Source organism: Anas platyrhynchos, chromosome 2 (genome assembly GCF_047663525.1).
Source record: "Anas platyrhynchos isolate ZD024472 breed Pekin duck chromosome 2, IASCAAS_PekinDuck_T2T, whole genome shotgun sequence".
NCBI lineage: Eukaryota > Metazoa > Chordata > Aves > Anseriformes > Anatidae > Anas > Anas platyrhynchos.
This window is the reverse complement of record NC_092588.1, coordinates 60,538,057-60,560,314: the sequence shown is the minus strand read 5'-3', so window position 1 is coordinate 60,560,314 and position 22,258 is coordinate 60,538,057. Positions and strand designations below refer to the sequence as shown.

The 22,258-nt window shown below is 36.2% G+C and overlaps 1 long non-coding RNA gene across 14 annotated transcripts in view; it reads left to right on the top strand.

The window, feature by feature from the left end:
• The window catches only part of LOC119716136 (uncharacterized), a 150,493-nt gene extending 129,194 nt beyond the window's left edge, over window positions 1-21,299 (top strand). For 9 of the 14 annotated variants that reach the window (XR_011807609.1, XR_011807613.1, XR_011807611.1 and 6 more), the window contains 2 exons: window positions 12,032-12,097; window positions 12,524-14,531. This is a non-coding gene — a long non-coding RNA (uncharacterized lncRNA). Of the gene's footprint in view, window positions 1-1,099; window positions 2,383-12,031; window positions 12,098-12,523; window positions 14,532-21,048 lie in introns of those variants that run through there. The other 5 variants (XR_011807620.1, XR_011807615.1, XR_011807618.1 and 2 more) reach the window with 3 other exon arrangements.
• The last annotated feature ends 959 nt before the right edge of the window (window positions 21,300-22,258 follow it).

Genomic DNA, 22,258 nt, shown 5'->3' with positions numbered 1-22,258 from the left:
CAGGACTCTCTTTGTTGTAGAATCTGCAAAGACAAAACAAAGAGATGATATCCCTCCAGAAAGCACATAGAAAATGTGGAGAGTAAAACAAAGCATGAGATGATAGTGGCCGGTGTAGTGGTTTCTGAACACACCAGTTCTAGCTGCTGTTGAATTTACTTGTAGGCATCTGAAGGGGAGAAGGTTTGGGGAGGTTAATCAGTTTGCTTTGCTCATGTTCACTGGGGGATCCTCTCTGGCATGAGTGATGGGGGAAGCGCAAAGGTCTTACAACCTCATGATTCATTTTCCAAGTGTAAGTGGCCATTGCAAGGCCCTGCGAGCTAGGTGCTGTGTTTCTACATGTAAAAAAAAAGAATAAAATTGCTCCTCTCACCAAGGAGTTCATAACCTGAATAAACCATAGACAAAAGATTTATGGAGAGTTTCAATTAGATGGTTTTTAAATTACATAAAGTCTGTAGTGAACTTGGTTGAACCTTGTGTCCTGAATTCCAGTCCAGTGGCTGGATGACTACTAAGTCATCTATTCTGACTCCTAGAGTTTTTTCCAGTATTCCTCTCAAATTAAGGCATGTAGTGCATTTATTATTATTATTATTTATTTTATATTAGGGAACTGGAAACATATATTTTGACGATAAGTGGTAATCCAATTGTGAGTTTGCCACGGTGTCAACAATTTAAAAAAAAAAATTGTCTTGAGGTTTTATGCTACATATTAACATCTACACAAACAACCTCACCGAACTGCTTTCTGCTTGTGTGTGTGACTATATTTTGCATTCACTTTACTCACTCTACTTTGATAGCAGATGTGAAAAGGACAGAGAGAGGAAAGGCAGCTATACCAACACATGTTAAAACCGTATGTATTCCTGGAAGAGAGAGATAACACATGCATTTATGTGCAACCTCTCAACATGTACACTCTTCATGTGTGATAATCTGATTTGCAGTTGCAGTTTTGATGGGCACATCCATTCGTAAATGCAGGAAAGAGGCATACAACTTAAAACAGGATCCCTGTTTTAGTCCTTTTTAAATTAATTAATTAATTATTTTTTTTCTTTCTTTTTTTTTTTTTTCTGTATGTCAGGCAGGCATCCTGGTACCTTTTGTTTTTCAAAGCAATTGGATTGGGTCTTCCAGGCGTGCCTATCTTGAAGCTTGTCCAACAAGCTTAATGGCATTTGAACAGCTACATACCATTTTTATTGTGTACTTTTTATGACCATTACCATAGCACCAAACTGAAAAGTATTATGATAAAACTGACTTTTTTTTTTTAAATACCTACAGGCTTTTGCATATCTTGTAATACTATATTTAAGCATTCTGTGATGAACCAATTTCATTTTAAAATATGCAAATTATAACAGCAGGCTTTTTTAACATTTTAAATGGTCTTTGTCTAATAAAATGAGTCATTTTTCACTTATCAAATTCAGAAATGCAATTGCATACAGCTATTCTCGTTCTACTAAATGAGAGGAGGAACAATATTTCTTTTATTGCCTGTCAGTTCTGAATTACTTTAAGTGCATTGTGGGTGGACTGTGCTCCTAAGCTCTCTCTTCAGCAGAGCACCTAGAAATCAATCAGGGTCTAAACTCACCTTTTCATTAGAGTGGGTTTGACTGGTGATTCAAAAGAGTACTGCAAATAGAACCTATGATTTTTCTTCAAGCAAAATGATATTTTGTTCTTATTAGTACCTCAGTTCTACTTAAAGTGGAGCATGTCACCCTTTTTCCAACATGGTGGTTGCAAACTGAGGTTGCTAACTAAGACTAGCTATATTCACTGTTAATGTACCAGAGTGTGAGGTCTTCCAAGAGGCCCTTCTTTCTTCCCTGTGATTTTATGTTGTTTAAAAAATAAAAAACGAAAGTAGGGATGAACTTTGTTGTCCTAAAATACAGCATGTTTCTTAGGTGAAAATGAATACAAGCAAATTTCTAAAACACTGTATAGCCGCGGTATTCAGATCATTATTTTCACTGGAGGCAAATTCATCTCCAAGCTGCTATTTATTACTAGGTCTTCTTATAAGCTGTATTCTAGAAAAAAAAATAATAAAAATAAAATTGTATATGTATATGACAGGATTCTAAAAATATAAATCTATGTTGGCTGCCCGTGAGGTCTACTGTCGTTGATGTGGGAAGGTGAGTAAAGCTGACATGAGCTCTTCTAGAAACCATGTTCATAAACTGTTGTGAGAGATCTTTCTAATATCTTTATTTACTTTGCCTCATGAAGACCTGTAATATGTGGGATGTTTTTTTAAATATTGGATGAATCTAAACAACATTAATGGAAGCTGTGTAGTATGTGCTGAGCAGTTTGGTATTAGAAGTTGCTGCAGGCATTAATCTAACACAATAAAAAATGGTAATACTTTACATTATTTGAGGTGTTCTGTCTTTGTCTTGGTAGGTCTTTCTTATACCTGAAATAGAATATTTCTTGAAAGATCTTGTTAGAATTACATCTGTATTATCCAATGCAAAAGTCTGTCCCTCAGAAAGTGCAGGAAGAAATGTTCAAATGTTACTTTGTTCTCATATCAAAATACTCCCTAGATGAAGCTATGGTGTGTAGGAATTACTGTAACGGCACAAAATAGAGACACTCCTGATCTGTCCTCCAAATAACACATCACATATCAGGTTTCAAGATGTGGCTGGAATTCGTACAGGTATAACTTCTCTGGCTTTAAAAGAGGCAATTTGGTACTGCTGGCACTGCACAGAATTATGGATTGTGGGAGACATTTTGACTAAGGACTCCGGACAAACTTCTGGCTCTGTGAAACCCAAGCTGACCTTTCAAACAGATACCAAGGTAATGTATGTCCACATTAGCTGGAATTGCACATCTGGGCTGTGCTAGAGAGATGCCATGAGTATAATAAACATGGTTCCAGTGTCAAAATCAACCAGGGCCTTATGGGATTATGCAACTAAAGGGTCTTTTAAATTAGGGAAGCAGATAAAATCACGAGAAATTCATTGAGACTTAAATACTTCTTGTGATCAGGAATAGCATTGCAAGCAGGACCAGGGAGGTAATCATTCCCATGTACTCAGCTTTAGTGTGGCCGCACTTCGAGTACGGTGTTCAGCTTTGCGTCCCTCAGTACAAGAAGGACATTGAGGCCCTGCAACGTGTCCAGAGAAGGGCTACGAAGCTCGTGCAGGGCCTGGAACACAAGTCCTGTGAGGAGCAGCCGAGGGAACTGGGGTTGTTTAGTCTGGAGAAGAGGAGGCTCAGGGGAGACCTTATTGCTCTCTACAACTACCTGAAAGGAAGTTGTGGGGAGCTGGGGGTCGGCCTCTTCTCATAGATGAGTAGCAATAGGTCTAGAGGGAATGGCATCAGGTTAGAAATTAGGAGACATTTCTTCTCAGAAAGAGTAGCCAGGTATTGGAACGGCTTGCCTAGGGAAGTGGTGGAGTCACCGTCCTTGGGGATGTTCAAGGAAAGGTTGGACCTTGTGCTTAGGGACATGGTTGAGTGGGTGACATTGGTAATAGTGTGATTGTTGGACCAGATGATCTTGGAGGTCTTTTTCAATCCTAATTATTCTATGATTTAAGCTTATAGGTAAGAGGTTCTTTAAGATGGATCTTTGATAAAGGAGGGTAAGGTGAACTACAGAAGATTATCAACTTCTCCTTGTCTTTGCTAACATTTCTCAGGACTAACTGGTACAGTGGATGGAAAAATAGTTTTGAAGGGTTGTATTCATGATATAGTAATAGGGATGCCTGTCTCTGTATTATGGGTACTGACAGTATGTGAATCTGGTAATAAGGCTAATGCTCTGCAGTTTTGCCACTATTAGACTCAGGTACTCTGTACCTGAGCTTTTCCAACAACATCTTCATGCTAAGTGTATTTTTTCTTCACACTAACAAAAGAACTGTCCTAGTGATCTGTGATCTCATAAGTCCTGTTTTTTATAGCTAAAATGTTAATTACTGAAGAATTAGGAAGGCCGAGTGTAAAAACCCTCAGAAATATTTGAATTTTTTATGTTTTTTTGTTTGTTTGTTTGTTTGTTTGTGTTTTTTTTTGAGAAAAAAACATCCAATTTTCACCAAAGGTGAAAACCATAAAAGTACTGGCACACTTTAAGAGTGAACCTGCCCTGGGATGCTGATACCAGTGCCTCATACCGTAGCCTCTTGCTTACATCCTTCAAGGTGATTTATTTATAACATGGATTTTCTCTGTATTTAGTCTGATCTATTTAATCCATTCCTTAGTGAAATACAGGGGTAAGAATGGAGAATTAAGGGATTTTTTTTGATTATTAGGAAAAGAAGAAGGAAAGAAAAACATTAGAATTGTTTTTCAGTTCTGCTCTTTCTTCAAATAATCTTAAGCCACATTTTCGTCATTGCAAATGCCTAGCTTTCTAGCTTTGTCCCTACTTTTAAATGAAATGCATTTATCTTCTGTCTTGGCATTTCCAAGTGAATATATATCTTCTAATTTAAGCAAGATACATTTACATATTGACAGACATAATATCAGCAGTTGATTCTAAGGTTTTTGATTTTTGAAGGAATAAAAACAGTGTCTGGTCCAACTAAATACCAAGGCAGGTACAACCAGTAGAGTAGACTTATGTGGCTGTTCATACAGAAAGCACAAAATGTTTTGCCTTTTTTTTCTTCTTGTTTTAGAGTTAATGTATATTGTAAATTGTCATCACTTTGTTAATATTCTGGGCATCATGTTGATGCCTTTGGTCTTTGTTGAGTGAGTACTGAAACAGTTTGTTGGATGTTAATGATCAATGATCCTGAAATGCCCAGGGTTGCACTTAATGTGACTACAAGTCTCTTTACACTGGAATATGAGTGTCCTTGTAACATAATGCTCTAAGGATCTAGACCAAGAAAAGTTTTGGTTTGCACACTTGAAAGTCTATCTAGTTTTTGTTTGTTTACTTGTTTTTCTCTCCCTACTTATGAAGGAGGGCCTTATGAACATTATTACCTTCATCTTCATCTTGCTTCTAGTGTAAACTGGAAATACTTGAACCCATCCTAGTGGTGTTATGAGTGGCAGCATTCAGGCTAATTTGTCTTGAAGAGTGTATTTCTGAATATCACAGCAGGTGTCATAGATTTATAGTCTGGTGCTTTTCTGTACTGAAGTTACATGCAACAAAATGATTTTGTAGGCAGATAGCTCCTTGCAATCCAACTGGTTTAAAGGTGTGTAGAATATTACACCAGGGCATCTTATGTAGACATATTTAAAGGCATATTTGATGTTAAGTGTATTTTTGCTGAAACAGCGCCCACAAGAAACAGCACCTTGCAGGGTTAAGTCTCTGGCAAAGTGAGGTACCACAGCAAGCCTGGGAAGATAATCCACTTTGGAGTGATACGATACCTAACAGCCTTCCTCTTTCCCCATCCACCTCTTTGCTAAACACCTCATCTCAAATGTATCATGGGCATATGGCATCATGTCAATTTAGTTATCACTCTAAAACAACAGCAAAGGCCATTTTGTTTCCAAACTTTTTTTTTTTTTTTTTTTTTTTTAACTTTTGGCATGTAACTTGGGGACTTCTTTCAAAAGGAAATAATGGTCTCTTAAAAAAAAATATATGTCTATATTGCTGTGAAGTATTTGGTCTTTCTTACATTTATTAGGAATACTTAGAATATCACCAAAAATGTCAGGCTTCTAACTAATTTCTAAAGACAAAAGGATAGCTGATTGATACAACACCTTCTCCAAGTTATGGAGCTGAGACTAAACAGTAAACAACCTCAATCTCAAAGGGGTGAGTTTCAGAAAAAAAAAAAACGCACCATAAATTGCTAAAATTGGTGCTTTAATCAGAATAGGTCTTGCAACCTTCATTCTCAAGACACTGTAATTAGATCAACTTAGCTCATACTTCACTATAAATCTAACAAATTATCTCTGCAATAGGCTTAGTAGAGAGTTCAGTTTTAAAGCAAGGAGAATTAAGCTGATTTTAGTGTTTTTTAAGGTGCAATAAGTATAAAATACAGTAGGATCTAATGAAAAATATAACTTTTATTACGGCAAAACAGAAAGACTGAAAATACAGTAAAACTAAATTCTTGATGATTAAATTGTGAGGAGGTGATTTTGAGATAATCTGAAGGGATTTTTATACAAAACAGTGTGTTGAACCTGTTGGGGACAGAGTTCAACAGGAGAATGTGGGTAGAACTGTCTCAGAAGAAATTCAACCACTAGTGGAAATTAGAACTTAAAATGAGAACATTGCTTCTGATGAATGCCTTCTATTTAACCTATTTTATCTCAGCTTTCAGAACCTATTCTCTTATTGACTTTAGGACGTTGTAGCAATAGGAGAATAATTATTCTTATTTTAGTTAGAAAAGGACATATAACGTGTTCAGTTTATGTTCGTCATGTAGCGTTAGCTGACTAATTATCACCTCCAAAAGCGATAATGGTTGACATTAAAAGCAATTGAAAATGGAAATTTTCTCTTCTAAGCCTAGTGAAGAATAGTAATCATATACTACTAGAAGTTAGGTTTTGGCACATACAGTTTCTTAGTGTTGATCTCTCTCTTGTTATTTTAAGTCTTTTTCAACAAGAGCACAACTGATCTCTTGAGGGGTATTACCATCTGCTTTTCTGCTAATATAACGAAGTGATCATCCAAAAAGAAAATGAACAATTTCCTCCTAATGAGTATTTCTACCATTAATGTTTAGGTACTAAAATGTTGAACTATTGATACTCAGAAACATTAAGTTATGCAGTTCCTGTCAATCTGTAGCAGCTATCCCCATCAGGGACTTTTTGATAGATGTGTGTCCTAATCCTAACTGGGAAGTAAACATAATGATATTTCCTTTCCCTTTTCCAGTTATTCTGTCTTTAAAATGTGAAAAGGAGCGTGTAGGAAATCCAACAGTAATCCTGAATTCTGTATAACTATATTATGGGCAGTCCTGTGATGATCCTTGAAATATTTCCCATTGCTACCTGAGTGCATAAGGTGGTCTTAATATTTGCTTCTCAAATAATTTCCATAGTGAGAGATTACTATGACTTTCCTATTTTTTATTATTTATTTATTTTAAACAGACAAGTTAAAAATTCTGGCCCATGCTGGTTTTGTTTATGTTTATTTATATAAATAACAAATCATAGAGTCACAGAATGGTGTGGGTTGGAAGGGACCTTAAAGACCACCCAGTTCCAACCCCCTGCCATGGGCAGGGATGCCTCCCACCAGACCATGTTGGCCAAGGCTGCATCCAGCTTGGCTTTGAACGCCTCTGGGGATGGGGCATCCACAGGTCCTCTGGTCAACCTGTTCCAGTGCCTCAGCCATCTGAGAGAAGAATTTTCTCCTCATATCTAATCTAAACCTACCCTCTTTTAGCTTACAGCCATTACTCCTTGTCCTAACCCTGTACTCCCTGACAGAGTCTCCAACTTTCTTGTAGGCCCCCATTAGGTATTGGAAGGGTACTATAAGGTCTTCCTTGAGCCTTCTCTTCTCCAGGCTGAACAACCCTGACTCCCTCAGCCTATCTTCTTAGGAGAGATGCTCCAGCCCTGTGACCATCCTTGAGGTCCTCCTCTAGACTCATTCCAATAGGTCCATGTCATTCTTGTGCTGGGGGCCCCAGAACTGAACACAGTACTCCAGGTGAGGTCTCATGAGAGAGAGTAGAGGGGGAGAATCACCTCCCTTGACCTGCTGGCCACACTTTTGATGCAGCTCAGGATATGGATGGCTTTCTGGGCTGCAAGTGCACACTGCTGGATAATGTTGAGCTGCTCATTCACTGACAACCCAAAGTCCTCCAAAGGGCTGCTCTCAATCCAGTCATTACTCATCCTGTATTTGTTTTTGGGAGTGCCTTGATCTAGGTGTGGGATGATAAAAATGTTGATAAATATTGTCCTCCAGCTTCTTTCAAGAACAAGGTTACAATTAACTTGAGTAAGAGGAAATCACATAAGGATTCTGGCCCTCCTGTCTTTGTAAACTGCCTCTCTTGTCCATTCAGGAGTATTCAAGAAACTGGTAATATAATCTGATGTGAGTGGTTGGAAAGATGATATGTTTAAGGAGGAAAAGGTGGAACTCTTTGATGTGTGGTAGCTACAGAAGGGAGAAATTAAGCTTGTGTCTAGGAAGCAAAATAAAGGCTTTATGTCACATCGTAACATTTGAGCATTTGAAAATGGTGAATTCTCAAGTCACAAGATCATTCTAAAAATCTGAAATTACACTTTAGAGTCATGTGTTTCCAACTTTCACTTCTCAAGCTGTACTCTTGTAGTAATTTGAAGTGTTTTTTCAGCTATGAAGGCAGAGACTGTAGAATTTAATGGGGCATGATGTTCTCATATAATCACTTAACTCCTAGTAGGTAGGGTCTCAGAAGAAGATGTATAAAAGCATGCAGTGGAATGATTGTGTTTACAAGGCAGTGGCAACTGTCAGCCTTTCTGCATTTCCTTTGCCTCGATTTGGTGATTTTATACAATGTTTTGTGTGTATAGCAACTTAACTGTTTTATAACACAGCAGTGGATTAATTCTTTCCTTTCTTTTCTAGTTCCGGGGAATAAGCTCATTCAGCCACAGGTGACAACATTTAGATATTGTGAGAAGAATGCAATGGAGCTTTGCCAAAGATCAACTGAATTCAGGAAAAGCGTAGGCTAAAGACTGCCCTAGTCAAGTTCTGTTACATGGATATTATTCACATTCTTGCCACTCTTTGCATATTGCAGAAGTTTTAATTGTAGCTTCTGCTCTTGTTAGTAATTTTGTCACAGTAGACAAGCGACAAAATTAAAAACGGATGCTATAGTATCTAAAACCATACAGCAATTAGCCAGCTGCAATCAGGAATTTTGGCATATGTCCAAATAATGCTAAGCATACCGACTCTACATGTTTTATTTATACATAGTAAGTGGTAGTGTTGTTAAGAAACCTGATACTTAATTACTTGTACAACCTTAATTCAAGCTGGGTTTTTAACACGCATACATTTTTGTCTTTGGGAAGAATACATCTATCTGAGAAGTCAACAATTTTAAGGTTGCACCAAATAATTAGAAACCAAATTTATTCCTAATAGTGTATTCCTAGTAGTCCTAATAATGATGGACTGTTGTGAGAAAATAAGTAGAAAATATGTTTTGATGCACTGTTTATCCTTGGTCAGGTGCACCAAAAAGTATATATTTTTTTTCTCCGTTGAGAAACAATAAATAAAGCAACTAATTATTACAATGGGCATGGAATCCTACTGGGACCCTGTTTATACATAAACATAATATATTGAAATCTAGGAGCTATATGACTAACGGCAAAAATGTAGCAAGAGATTTTATGATATGGATAGTGTATTGTCCATTACAGTTTGTTACCCCAATAATACAGTTTCTAATTCTGGAGACCAACAATTTCTTTTGTACTTTTTTTTTTTTTTTTTTTTGAGGAAATGAGTTACACTGTCTCACTAGACAAATTCTGTCTGAAGTCAAGAGATGGAAGAATATTCAAGAAAAGTATTACTACATAATTGCTTATTTTTTTTATGCTTAAGTGCTCACTGCTGCTAATCATCAGAGCCAGAAGAAAGTGGGTGAGATGGAGCTTGTTCTGACCAAGCATAGCTCTTGTACAAAACAACGTTATTCTGTGCAGGTCTAGATGTTAAACTGTGTACACGAACAGAGGATATCTGTAGGGAGTTTCTTCTGTTTTCAACTCCTTTCACAGTCTTTATAACATGACTGACAGATGTAGATTTAGCTGAGACAGTAAAAGGAAATTTAGCTCTTAGTCTCCCACTCCTCTGCCAAAATCAGTACCACTAACATGATGCTTGTATCAGTCTCCTGGAACGAGCTGCTCTGGGAGCAGTATGAGAAGGTGAGAGAGGTTTGGCAGACCCATTGTGGGTGCCTTTTTATTAGGAATAACTGTGGAGAAAAGATGGTGTGCAGCTCTCGCTATTTTAATGGGTGAGAGAGGTGCTGTGTTTTGCTTCAAAATAATGAGTGAACTCCTACTACTCTAACCAACAGCAGAACTCTATCTGAATGTAAATCAGAAAGAGATGAGTGTCTTGTTCCATGATTTTTAGTCATTTTTAAGTTTTCAAAAAAAATTTTCATATTACTGGGGATAAAGTATCTAGATTTCAAGAAAGAACAAAGAAATAACAGCAAAAACAAAACAACCAAGCTTTATATACCCTTGTGATAGTGTAGTTTTAGATTATTTTTTTTAATGTGTCCTGTAATTTTAACATTTTATATGGAGAAAAATCATCTGATTACTGTGTTACAGTTTGTGTGACTGTAGCCTCCTTGTGAGTTCATCAAAATACTGAACATATTGTGGACTGTTTGATTTTATGGAATTGCATACTTTCCCCCACTCAGTTCAAACAGACTGGCATGGTTATTTGGGGTAAAGTCACATAAAATTCTATTTCTCTTCTGTTGTTGTTGTTGCAGTTGATGTGAAACTTGCAAAAGTTTAGCTACTTCTGTATCCCTGAGGCTAATAAAACCTCCCAGTCTTTTTAGACAGGTTAAAACATGGAAGAAGAACCTCCAGACCATAGAATAATCAAATACAATAGGAAAAACTCCTGACATCCTTGTTCAGAGGTCAGAAAGATTGAGCCAATACAAGGGAAAATGAAAGGGAATGGAAAAAATGTTATACGTAAGAGAAAAGTAAGGATAATTAGTTTAACAACTAAAGAAGTAACTTTTTTTTTTACTTTTTTTTTTTTACTTTTTTTTTTTTATGCTTGAAATTGGGGATACTAGCAATCATAGACAAGCCCTACTTCAGAACTGGAGACCCAGACCTATTTTCAGTTTATTAAATCCACTCAGAACATCTTTGCTATGACCTTTTCATTTCAGATACTTTAAAGGTAATTGTGTTTTGGAAAATTCAGAAGATATTGTACATTTTAGATTAGACTAATATCATACGTAAAATGACCCTGTCAAGAAACAATACACAGAAGTACTTGAAAAAGGTCCGTGAGAATTTTTTTGAAACAACGGGTCATTCTTTAGATTTCCTTCAATAGATACTGAGGGGTCCAATTTAAAAGTCTGTGATCTGAGTTCATTCTTGATGAAACTGAAGTGGCTTCAAAGGCATTACAGCAGGGAACAATCTGTTCCAGAATGCAGTTTTCCCTTAATGGTGCCATAGGGTGACGTAGTGCCATGGCTGTAGGGGACAGCTTCTGCACGGAGAATTCATGGGACTGAAATTGGATATTAAACTGAAGTTAACCCTGTGGGGGTTGAGTTATCAAGGATGCAGGTATTTCAGTAATGAATACTCCTATCACGTAACTTGGAAATCATACAGCCTGACACTTTGGAAAGACTGAAAATTATAACACAATAAAAATGTACATCACATTAAGAAAGGTTGTGTATTTGAACAGAGTTTGATGACATCAGCTTCACTGATTTTAAAAACCTTATCTGTAAGTTAATTTCAAGGCTGCATACAGCAAATTTAGTGTCAGTGCTGCCTACTTTGTGTTAAATCCATGCTAAGACTAAAGTAAATCTTAGGTATCAGTGAATGACCTGTGGAAAAGGAATACTCTTTGTTGACAAGGATTATTTTATCTAAAAATGATAATCCATATTTAGCACGATTTGGTAGCCTAAACAAGCAAATTGCAAATTAAACTGTACTGAAGAAGAGCTCACACTTTGCCAAAAGTGTGACATTGTTATGATCGAAAGTCAGATTGTTTCTTTGGTCTCTATTACAACTAGCTAGCTATCCCCCCCCCCCCCTTTTTTTTTTTGTTCAAAACTTGAAATACTTTTAAATAGCATTTTTCTTTCATTCTGTTGTTTCCCCCCATGTTCTAATATGTCTGATTTTGCATAGGAAAATATAAAGAAATAATGAAGGACCGGGAGAGGCTGTTGTAATGTTTCAGTTATTTTAAAAACAGGTTACTGGAAATGTCAGCAGAGACCTGATTCCTATGAGCTCTTCAGCTCATTAAGTTTGAGAGGATGTAAGTCCGTTCAGATGTTTCTCTGAATTAAACCTTGAAATCTTTTGAGATTCACTCATTATTATTTATCCTGGGCTTGAATATGGCAAACCGTTAAGTAAAAAAGCCTTGTCTTACATGGAATAGGAAGGGAAGGAAGGGCTGAAGTCATGGCTCATGGGTGAGATGTCAGGGCAAGCAAAATGGCAGTAGGCGAGACTCTAGCAGGATTTGCTTCCACTTTTTGCTTTCTTTCCCCCTTCAGGTGAACTCATTTGATACTTTCTTTTAGTGGTTATGTTGTACCCCTGCTCTGTGCTAGTTGCCAGGATTGTAGGGGAATAAAGTGGGATTAATAAAGGTCATTTGCATTTGAGTATATCCAGTGATCTCTTTCACTGATGAAAAAAAAATATCTGTTTCTTATTTATTTATTTTTTCCTGCAGAAATATGAACACCCTCAAGAAAATTTCACAGCAAAGACTAGCCTTCATGTACAGGCTCTTAAGAATCCACTTTCCACTGATATTTTCTTGGAACTGAGAGAAGATATGGACTTGCCTTCATCCACGCAGCATGCTTGATTTTACTGCCTTTAAGGCTGTGTTGCAACCAAGTTTGCTACAGGAATGTTAGGGACACTTTCCTACCACTCCCTTCTCTTTTCTCTCTCTCCAGACCCTCTTGCCACTGCCAGAGATCATCATAGTGTGCTCTGTCTGGCACAGACAGGTGATCTGCTACTGCCAAGGGGGATGCAAGCAGAAGCCACTGCTGCCAAATGCTTGCTCTGTCACTGGCTGGGGGCCTGGGCTGTGGTGGCAACCCCTTCCTCACTGCTCAGCTTTTCCTCCACAGTGTCCTGTGGGGAACCAGGAGCATCCTGTGGGCCCTGGTCCAGCCCCTGTGTCTCCAGATGGACAGTGCTGTGCCAGCCTAGTAAGCCATTCAGTGCCAAGAAGAGATGACTTCCTGCTGTGGGGCTATAGCTGTAGCGTTTTGTAGGAGTCTGTTGCATTAAGATGTCAAACTGTAACATTCTATGTATGAGTTGTATTCTCCTAGTGTAATGAAGGTTGAACCATCACTTTGGATAGCGTTGAGGGCAATTCTGAATCAGACAGAGCTACCAGAGCTACTTTATTACAAAGCTTTTCTTGCTTGATGTACAAAACTCCAGCTATGAGAAAAGCTGCCTAGCTCTTTATTATTCATGTATTGATAGTAATCAGCATCTTGGGACTGTTTTAAGCAATAGTTTTCTGATTAGACAGGTGTAAATGTGCTTTATCAAACATACCTATAACAAACTTTCTAAATCATTCATTTACAGGTTGTTAATTGTTCATTTCTAAAGCATTCAGAATTTATATTTAGTGTGCTTCTCCACACTGCTAAAATATGATGTTGCAGTTCCTTCATTTTTCTTCAACAGTGTTTCATGACACAGTTATGGTGCATCAGCGTTATATAGCATTGCTAATTAATGAAAAAAATTAACCAAGTTTTAGACCAAAAGAAAAATTTTAATTGTCCCTAATGGAGAAAGTTAAAACCTCATGCCAAGGCAAGTTGCCTAATCAATATGTACTTTTCAGAAGCTCACTATTTTCAGAATATACTTTCAGGCATGTGATTTTGATTTTATGGTGTCTAATAACACCTGTAAACAGTTTGAGTGGGGGCAGTGTTTTCACTCTAAACGATGGCATCTGTGCATAGAAATTGAAGAGAAAAAAGCTTCAGTTATTCATGTCATGTATTAAGTGATACAAAACAAATCTGTCCTTGTCTTTTTCTTCTTTTGAATGTGTAGTTACATTTTCTTTTTGCTGAAGTCTATATAAGATTGACAGGAAAAGCAGCCTGTTCTGGGGGGGGCGGAGGGGGAGAAGGGGAATGGAGGGGAAGCAATGTGGCTTTCACCTTTTTGCTAAAGCAGGGGAAGGGGAAAATATGTTTCCTAGTTTGCTGCAATATACTTGATGCAAGTATATTCAGTGTGATGGCTAAATAACTTAACAGAAATGGACATTTTTCAGTCTAATACATATATTAGGGGCAGTGGCAACCTATAATTATTAAATGAGTATTTTTGTCATGTTCTGAGCTTGAAGATAAAATATTTCAATGTTCATTAATGCCAATAATAAGATGCAACATTTTGCGTTACAATCAGAAGGACAAAAATATCCAGTAATCAGAACAAAAGGGTTATCTCAAATGCATGCTAAAAATAGAGAAAAACCTTATTTTCCAGTTCCAATGTGCATTTAAGATAACCCACTGGACTGAGTTTAAGACCTCACATGGCTATAGCATGTTGTAGTATCCTGATTCAGTGCAGCTGTCAACAAACCTTTAAGAGAATTTCATTGACTGAAAAAACATGCTTTTAACAGAATGTTGTAATTTCATCTGTCATGAAAAATTAAAATGTTTTCCTTACACATACTTCCTTCTGAAAAATTTTTTTTGAAGCTTTAATTCTAACACATTTCAGCTACTCAGTAGGTCAGCACACCCAGATTTCAAGCAAGCTGGTTGGAGTTTTCATTTGGATTCTGATGCTTCTTCACTCTCAGCCTCTGAGGTCTCATCTCAGCTGTCATCCCTTGGTAAAAAATGTGTGGTAAAGCAGCAAGAGAATTTCTAATGTACTGCCTTAATCTGAGATTTCTTATTTGATTATCAGTAGAAAACACATTTCCTCTACCTATTTTTAGAGATGAGGTTTTAGAGGTGTAGAAGTTTGCAACCTGTTATTAAGGCTTGTTTATTTTAAACTAGAAACTCAAGTATTTGATTTAAAGACTTTTTTTTTTTTTTTTTTTTTTTTTTTTTTTTTTTTTTTTTACACTTTAAAACCAGGTATTTGGGCAGAGAGGGTCACACCAGTTGGTGTTCCAAAGGACCTGGATATCAGGCTAGTGTTCTCAATTTATTTTGTAGCTTTAGCAAAGTGGTACTCTGCTACTATAGCAGGACTGGGTCCCATTTCATCTGAAGGAGAGTGTGAGTGGAGCAGAAGTGTGCCTTGACATACACATCCTCCAAAATGTATCCTTAAGCATAGGTCTAGTAATTCAAAATGGTTTCTGGTCTTTCTGTTTGAGAGAAACTTGACCCAACTGTTGTCTAGGACTTAGAGTAAAGCAATCAGAGAGAAAAAGAGTAATTGTACCTTAATCAAAGGCTTTGTCTGCTTAGTTAATGAAGTTTTAAATGCTTTGGATTAATAATAATAAACACGTTTTATAAAATTTGGATATATTTGGATTGGATATAAAGTAAGTGCTATAGCTTTGATTCAGTGATCCTCCACAAAATTTCTATTCTTGGCCCATGAAGAGTTGTGTATCTAGGATTGATATAAAATTGATATACAGCTAGTACTAAAAAACAAAGTTATTTTTACTTTGAAATTCATCCAATTTTTCCTATGGCTTGTAATGTTTTGAGGTTTTGGAGGAGGGGCAAGGATGTATATGTGCTGGGAAAAAATTGTAGTGAAAATTGCTAAAGATATCTGAAAACAAAGCTGCAGCTAATAATAATAACAAAGCTTTCTGCTTTATTTTGAAATATATGTTTTGGACAACAAAGTTACTAGCAGTTATACCATGTGGAATCATTTCTCAGTGGGAAACAATAAAGACAGAACAAAAAGGTCTTGTAAGAAGAGAGACTACAGAAAAAGGTATTTTCAATCAGCAAGGAAAGCTTCAATTTTTTTGTAGTTCCTTCAAAGTTAAGCAAGTGAAAAACTGATAAATATACTATGTGGCAGTGTTCATGTAGAGGTTGTCCTGGAAAAGATTCCATTTTTGGCTTTAACTTTGCAAAAAGAGTGAGAAAAAAATATGATGGGGCTACAGTAACTCCTTCAATTTTCAAGATCCAAATTGAGTATCAAAACTTGTTGGACTTGATGATCCTTAAGGGTCCCTTCCAACTCAGGATATTCTATGATTCTATGATTCTAACTGAATATTAAAAGATTACTATTTCCTAGATTAGTCTTTTTGCTCAATGCACGCTACTCATACATACTGTATTTTAGTGATTAACCTTAACTTGGGAAGACAGAGAATAGCTGTCTTTTAAAGATCTTAAAGAATTCTAAAGTAGATGCATGTACAATACAATGTCTAAGCCAACAGTAAATGGCATGAAGAAGCACTTTTCCTATTTAAAAGAGGAAGAGGTCTTACAAGTGGTCTTAAAGAGGAAGAGTCTTAGCATAGTGTAATCATTAACTGCCAGAACTGGCTGCACTAAAGAAGATATTGTCCAGCTGGTAATTTTCCAGGCAATATTGCCCAGGCAGTAATAAGAAGCTAGCAATACAGCTATGTTTCATAGTTGCATTGTGTTTACATATGATGTATATGTCGATGATCAGTTAGAATAAGCTATTGAAACACAAGCCCAAATGTTAATCTAAATATCTAATATATATATATTAATTTTACTTTAACCATAATGTAAAGGAATATGAAGCTGCTTACTGATTTTTTGAAGGTTTTAGGATAACTTTACTTGAGTATAGGAATGTAGATGCTTTTTTTTTTTTTTTTTTTTTTTCCCCTCTGTTTGACTGGCATCAAGGATAACTGAATAGAATTCATATTAAGTGTCACCTAGGAGATATATAAAAGGAGCTTTCCTTTACTGTCACTGTTTAGATATTTCAGGAGATATAAAAGAACCTTTTTGAGCTGTCATCTATTAAAGGGAGCAAAAGCAGCTATTTTCTATTAAAACCAAGCACAATATTTTAGGCAGTTATAAGATTTAGGATTAGCCCTAGGGCAAGGCTATAGATACGCAAAACCTCATTCTAGCCTCCAGTTAATTAATTTACTAAGGCATTTGTTTAGAGTACACAAACATGTATTTGCAGGATTTATTAGCTTTGTGCAATGATAATTTGCAAACATAATATCGTGAAGGATTTTTTCTTCTTTTTTAATCAATCAGTTAATATGTGATGCATATTTCTCAACTCTCTTTTGAGGTCCTTTTCAATTTAAGGGTGAGATTACATTTTAAAACACTTTAATCTGACCCTAATTTTACCTCAGTTCCAATATGTGTGAATACAATTTGAATATATGTAATGGTTTGATCTGAGACACATTTCTGTGCCTTTTGTTCAGTGTTTTTTTCTTTATATAGCACACCACAAAACACTTTGTGAAGATCTTCATTTTCTTCATGCATTACCTGTGTCAATTTTAATTTTTCAGTTCTCTGGAACTTTAGTTCAAGTGGCAATAATATTCATTATATTGTACTGGTAGTGCTGGTGAAAATTGCTTTTACAGTTATGATGCCTGAATGACAGACATTAAGAGCATGTTTTTTGTCAATTAGAATTGCTTGGATTACTGACAAAGTATTGCTTTCCATGGATGAAGTGAAAAACGTTGTAATTCAATATCAGTGTTTGCAAGGAAGAAGCTTTACCGATGACATCTAGACCTTTAAAAGTATGTTCATAGCAGAGTGAATTGATTATTCAAGCTGTGAGTGGGAAATAAATGTGGAATTGCAATGTTTTCTTGCTGTTAGATTTATCATAGCTGTCCTTAGAGACATGTGCATAAAAGGTGCTGATGGAGACCACAGCGCAAGTTTGGGATTAAGAAGCCTATATCTAAAATGGCGGTGGTGGGTTGACACCAGCTAGTTACCAGACTCCCCCCTTCAGCTGCTCTCTAACTTCACCTTCTCAGCAGGACAGAGGGAGAAAATATGGTGTAAAAGCTCATGGGTTAAGATGAAGACAGAAGATCACTTTTCAGTTACTGTCACAGGCAAAATAGAGCTGACTTAGGGAAAATTAATTTATTTCCAATTAAATTAGAGTTTTACCAAATTCAAATCAGAACACCTCTCTCCACCCATATTTATGAGCTGTCATTTAAATATACATTTGTCACATACTCTTCGTGAACTTTGCATGAAAATCAGATTCCAACACTAATATCAAAGTAAAGTCGTCACAACACAAACAAATATGGATAATATAGACAGACAATAAGCCTCCAGCCCTCACCCCTTCACTGCTTGCCTGTTTCCTCTCCCAGTTACTGTGGTTATCTTGAATCCTCTAACCCCATGTTGGGTGCCACTGTGGAGGTTTGACCCTACCTGGTAATCAGGTAATCAAATACCCACCCCGCCTCTTGCTCACTCTCCTCTCCCATGGGATGGGAAGATAACAGAAGCAAGGTGAGAATATTTGTGGCTTGATACAGAGAGTTTAACAAGGAAAGAAAAAACTACATATGCTAGCAAAGCAAAATAAATACCTTATTCACTACCTGCCTTGGGTAGTGTTAACTAACATCTTAAACTACTTCCAGGAAGCAGGGCCTTGGTATATCTAAGAGTTATTTGGGGAAACAGCTACTTAAGGAAGACATAACCACAAATGTCCCCCCTTCCTCCTCATTTCCCTGAGCTTTTATTACTGAGCATGATGTTGTATGATATAGAATATCCCTTTGGTCAGTTGGGGTCAGCTATCCTGGCAGTGTTCTTTCCTGATTTCTTGCCCAGCCTGTTGTTTTTTGGTGGGGGGTGTCTGAAGAGAAAGCCTCAAGGCTGTGCCTCAAGGCTCTGCTTAGCAATTGCCAAAACATTGATGTATTATCAACACTGCTTTAGCCACAACACCACATGCAGACACATTACAATATTGTTCTTATATCACCAGATAGGTAAACTCGTAGATTCAGGGTATACTTTGCTTGTTGATCTCTGATTTAAGTCAATGACATAATAAGAAATGTAACATGAAAGAATATGAAAGAGTAATAAGTGGTGCCATGTAAGTGCACTGACAGAAACAGCCATACTATCTGTACTCTTTGATGCATTTTATGAAGCCAATAACCAAGTCAAATTTTATTTTCCCTGTGATATTCTTTCTGCCTTGTTAGTGTGTTAATGATTTCTTACGTCTGGACATAATGGCATACTCTTTGGGAGTCGTGAATTTAAAGCATGGGTGTGCTGTGATATTTTAATAGTTTCATATCAACAAATACCAAGCATTTGTGCACCAAAAGCAAAGTGCTGATAGCTATAAAATAGTCTCCAGGTAGTACTCAGAGAGTCTTGTTAGTCTCTTAGCCCAAGTGAAAGAGAAGGTTGATAGAAGTGATGTTTAGGTTTCGTGCAATGTTAGTGTCTTTGTCTTATTGTTTCACTTTGGGGCTGTGATAGCAGATAGAGTGCTACAGAATTCCTACAGGGAACCAAAGATGCCTCAAAGAGTATATTAGTACTTGTTCTTGTTGGGAACTGCTCAACACGTATGAAAAAAAAGTAATTTTGAGGTATTCATAGGAAAAAAGAAAACATGACCAATTATCTGTAAAAGATTTATAAAGTGGTATTTCTATTTCTAGTATACACAAGCCCAGAATAAAAAGATATTTTAAAATATGTTTGACTGGAGTGTTTTGTTGTTGTTTATTTGTTAGTTAAGATTTTTTTTTTTTCCTGCTGACTTCACCATCCCTTCATTGGGGAACAGCAAACCACATCTCTTTCTCAGCCAGCTGGGGATTTTTCCTACACAATGTAATTTCTGTGAGTTTTGTATTCTCTTGAAGTCTTTGGAGTTTCAAGGTTAAAGGAAAAAAAAAAAAAAGATAACAGGTAGAGATACCTGATAGAAGGTAGAGAGATAGAAATTTCTCTCTCTTTTTTTTTTTCCTTTTTTTTTTTTATCCCAAGTAATTTAAAAAATCACTAAAATCAAGTAGGAGACCAAAGCTATATGATTGTAACCACTAGCAGATAAGATAGGTCATGTTGAGATTAAAGCTGATGGAGGTTACTAGACATTTCTAATCTTTTTATTACTGGAATTTCACTTGCTTTTCAGCTTACAGTAAGCAGTTGTGGAATAAAATCAAAACAACAAAAAAACAACCCTTATTTGTATAAAGAATCAGATATAGTTGTGGTTCTGTAGGAAAGAGATAGTCAAGTATGCTGTAAGAAGCCATAGAGCTATCAGTCAATCAGAAGTATTTGTTACATAAACAACTTGGCAGAGCAAAGGTATAGTCATATTACTTTATAGCAGCAAAAGTTTCAAAGGCTGTGGGTCACTTTCATTAACAGAGCTTCATGGAGCCTGTATGTGGATTCCCTTCCTAAGATGATGGTTGAACTTGATCTTTAAGGTCTTTTGCAACCTAGATAAATCTATGATTCTATAATCCTTTTTTATATTGTGCTAATATTTCTAATTGATCCAAGAATCATGTTCCTTATTTAGAAGAAAAAGAAATAATCTTGTTTACTCATCTTAAAAATCAGATGACTTACCAAACACAAAATCACACTTACTGAAGCCAAGGATAAGGAAAAATACATAAAACTTACTTTCTTTACTGCCCACAGCAAGAATCATGAGAGCATACATTCCTTGCAGGGGCTGGAACAGACTGTGTGAATAGGATTCAAAGCATTCTTTTCAATTTTTTTTTTTCATTTTTCATTTGTCATACTAAGAGTATTTGTAATCCTTTGTACTGGGTGAATGGTAAAAGCTACAAACTAGGAAAGCCTGCTGCTTTTACCATATTATTTCTTAGATCCTACTGAAATGAAGATGGGAAATTCAAATCCTGATGTGGGGGATTCAAATCTTGTGTGGGAGAAATCTCATAAACGTGGACGTTTTGGTCTTATATTTACTGAGAAAACATAGAGTATTCTATTTAGAAAAACAAGATCTATAGTCAAAGGATGTTTAAACGTTGAGATTAAGTATAGCTTTCCATCTGTATCACCAAAGACCATGCAGGATATTGGGTAATATGCTAAATGATCTGATTTGGGTAGTGGGAGACGTAGAGTTTTTAAGAAATATGAATGTGGGAAATTACCTAATTTCCCCAAACTGTCGCCTTGACAATATCTTTTATTTTCGTCCTTGCAGTGAAAATTCCTTCATGGACACATTTTGTATGCAGCCACTGCAGATTGGTGCATCAATACGCAAGAGGATGTAAGGGACACAAAAACATTTCCACTAGTACTGATATCCAGTGAAAATACTAGGAGGTTGGCACAAGAATGGTAAGATAGTTAAAGATGATGAGGTAGAAGTGGAAAAAACTAATCTTGAGGGAAAATATATATGTGAAAACATATTTTATTGGTATCAAAGTGATCTTTAAAGCATTAAAATGTGAAGCCTGCTACAGGAAAGGGTTTACTTGGTTGTTAAGTACCTTCCTAAGAGTAGGGGGAAAAAAATAAGTAAAACAAAAACAAAAACATGCCATGTATTTAGTGGTATAATATGCAATAAAATACATGTATTTGAAAATCTTGGCTACAAATCTTTTTTTTTTTTTAGTTGTGTTCCTTTGGGAAATTTTAAAGAACTTGACCTAACACCGATGGTAGTTGAAAGCTATATAAGACATATCAAATGGGCCCTGCTTGTTTTAGAATTGCCAAGGTTGTAGAGCTCAAATGAAGATATTTTTAACTCAGCAACTTTTATTTCTCTTGATGCTTGCAGCTAAGCATTTTTACTTCCCAGGCATTAGTAGCTTGGGTAAAAGCTGGCATTTTATATTTTAAATACACTGGCTTGTATTACAAGTCAGCTATGGATCAGTGGTTATTGCAATTGAACTTACACTGATCAGTAAACATAGTTTGCCTCAACATTGTAATTTGATCTGTCACATTGGTTTCTAACAGTTGATAGTAACTAATTATAACGATTCTTTGTCTGAAGGTGCCGCACCTCTTGAGATTATGAATCACAGGCAGAAACATTCTCAGCAGCCATCATAAAGTTGTGTTTAAATAGCTGGGATGTGATTCTGACAAATCAAAAAATAAGATAAATGCTCAATTTGAAACCTATTAATGAAAAATAAATAGTAGAAAAATATTTATTAGTCTGATGTGTGTTAAAATGAAGAGAGATTTCTTTATCAGATCAGATTAAAAAGACATAAATATATGTGACATGACCAAACTAGGATGATTTAAAATTCCATTTGTGCATATGAATCTGTTGGTTTACCTCTCTCTTTAAACTAAGTTTGCCAAATTATATGTGCTTTTTCAGTCTGATCTTAAAATTTAACTTTTCTTGCAGTAATCATTGATCTTAGCCCAGGCATACC